Source organism: Martes martes, assembly GCF_963455335.1.
Source record: "Martes martes genome assembly, chromosome: 14".
Classification (NCBI taxonomy): Eukaryota; Metazoa; Chordata; class Mammalia; order Carnivora; family Mustelidae; genus Martes; species Martes martes.
In genome coordinates this window covers 990187-992731 of record NC_137902.1, presented here as the reverse complement: position 1 = coordinate 992731, position 2545 = coordinate 990187, and positions in this window count along the sequence as shown.

Below are 2545 nucleotides of genomic sequence, written 5' to 3'. Positions count from 1 at the left end.
GGGAGGGCAGGCAGGGAGCAGAGATGGTGCTGGGGGGTGGGATGGTGGGGCCCCTGGCCAGTTGTCCCCACCCCAGGCCTGCTCCCGGGGGCAGAGCCGTGGCCCCGCACACACACCCAACGGGCCTCGGGGCCGCGACCCAAGTTTTCCTGCAGGTGGCGCCTCGGGTTCGTTGTGGGGCTCGGCGGCGGCAGGCAGGGCGGAGGCTGGGCTCTCTGGGGCACTCACCGAGGAGGGCACCTGCCTGCCCCCAGGGCCAGGGCAGGGCCACCCCACAGGCTGACGTCGGGGGGCGTCTGCCCACCCACCTTGACCAGGCACCTGCGTCGTGACGTCCTCGGCTTCCTCAGAGGCGGGGGCCTCAGGGGAGGGTCATGCCTGGCCCACGGCTGTGGCCCCCTCTCTTCCCACCAGCCGCCCGTGCTGCCGGGACCAGGTGCCCGTCGCTATCCCTCACGTGGCTATCCCCCACCAGCCAGCCCAGGAGAAATGCTCCTGCCCCGCACCCGGTCTCAGAAGAAGCCCACAGAGTGGCAGTGTGGCCAAGACGTGGCCCCAGGCCTCGTGGGCAGAGGTATTTCCAGGTAACCACAGGTGGTCATCAGCGTGGGGGGACGGCTGGCCTGCTGAGAGGAGCAGGACCAGACCCAGGCTCTCTGCGGTGTGAGGGTCAGGGTGGGGCCCCCACGCCGGGTCTAACGGAGGTCGTGCCATGTCAGCAGGGACTGGCGGTGCTGCTGGACCGGGTCGGGGCGGCCGTGGGGCGCACGGGCCGCTGGGGCTCCTGGCGTCTGTCCTCTCGGGTGTCCAGACCGAGGCTGGCTCTTTGCACCATCCCCACAGGGCAGAACACCGGGACAGTCTCGGGGCTTGGCCGCATGTTTCCCAGTACACAGAAAGGCACGTTATGGGGCTGAGAACAGCTGGCCATGTCCTTGGGGAGCCAGAGGATCATGGGAGCAGAGCTCACTGGGAAAACAGCCCTACCGCCCAGCATGAGGCCGTGACCTCCATTTCTTCCTGGCTGGGAACGGGGGGGGGGCGCCATGCCCCATCCCCGTCCTCCCGGTGGGACCCCATCCCCGTGTTGCTATATGGAGCGCGGTGCAGGCGTGGGGGTGGGCGGGCTGGGACGGGACCTCCAGGGCTGGCCGGAGGTTTTCCGCAGTCACCGCAGGAAGGTTGGGTGTGTGCCCGGGAATGCTGTCCCCTGGACTTGGCTCCGAAGAACCAGCACAGGCCCCTCCCTGCAATACTGCCCACCCCACTGACCTTCTGGGCGTGGGTGAGGGGGTACCTGTCCTGGAGACCTCGGGAGGCCTGGGGGCTGAGAGCAGAAGGCATGACAGAGCCCTCAGAGAGGGGGCTGTGAGGACATCTCTGTGAGCTCTGAGAGCTGTAACTCGGGGGTGACTTACAACTAGTTCCGTGGGGAAGAGCAGGCAGACGCCCCGCTCCCTGGTGGGGGGCCTGCCCAGGACCACAGCATAGAACGTGTCTGACGAGGGTAATGAGTGTCAGGAGAATGAGGCCCCGGGAGGCCATCTGGGGCCTCGGGCAAGTTGAATTTCCGTGGGCCTCTCACTGCGGGTCATGTGATGGTCATTGGTGAGAAGACGCGGCAAGGGGGTGCCTCGGCCATCAGGACACCCCCAGGTGTCCTGCACAACTCAACTCACTGTCTCCATGCTGTGCCTCCAGAACGTTGGGCCATGTTCCAACATCTGGGTCTGGGTCCGGGTGCCGGCGGCTGCCAGAGGCTAAGCCGCCCCCGGGGCTGGACCCCACTGTCCTTGAGAGTCCCGGTTGCTGTTCCTTCGGTGGGCACAGTCCCACCTTGGCGGGACCCCAGGCCAACAGCCCCGGCTTGTCACTCCGCCTGCCAACCCCCCCACCCCAGGGGCTAGCGACTCTCTGCAGGGCTGTTTCTCGGCGGGGGCGGGGGGGGGAGGCGGGGGGGGGGGCGTTGCTGCCTGGACGAGCAAACCCTGAGGGGCACTGAGGAGAGACAGAATGACTCAGGTGTGGGCAAGTGCTGCAGCTGGTAAGACAAGGGACAGAGCTGGGGCCCTCAGGGGGTGTCCTGTGGGGGTAGGGGCCGGGAGGAGGACAGGGGCTGGGCTGTGGGTGTGTGTGGGTGTGCACGACGCCAGCAGGGAGCCGGGGCAGATCCGGGAGGACCGCTGAAGATCGGCGCCGGAGGGGACGGGGACGGGGACACAGATGAGCCCCCTGCGTGGAGCAGGCCTCCCGCTCAGCCAGCCCGGTGAGGGTGATGGACGGTCTCCTGTCCCCCTTCACGCCACTCCCCTGCCCCTCTGGCCAGGCTTACCAGCCCTGGTGACTCTGCTGGGGCCCTGGGCAGGCCAGGCCAAGGGCTTGGCACTGGGCAGGCCTGGAGGAGGCCCCAGTGCGTGGAGCAGAAAGCAGAGGCTTTAAGAACAAAGTCCAGGGACTGAGGGAGGAGGCTGCAGCCCTGTGTTCCCTTAGCCGAGGGTCACTCCATAGCTCTCCCATGGCCCTGCTAGGCAGCTCACGGTGGGCA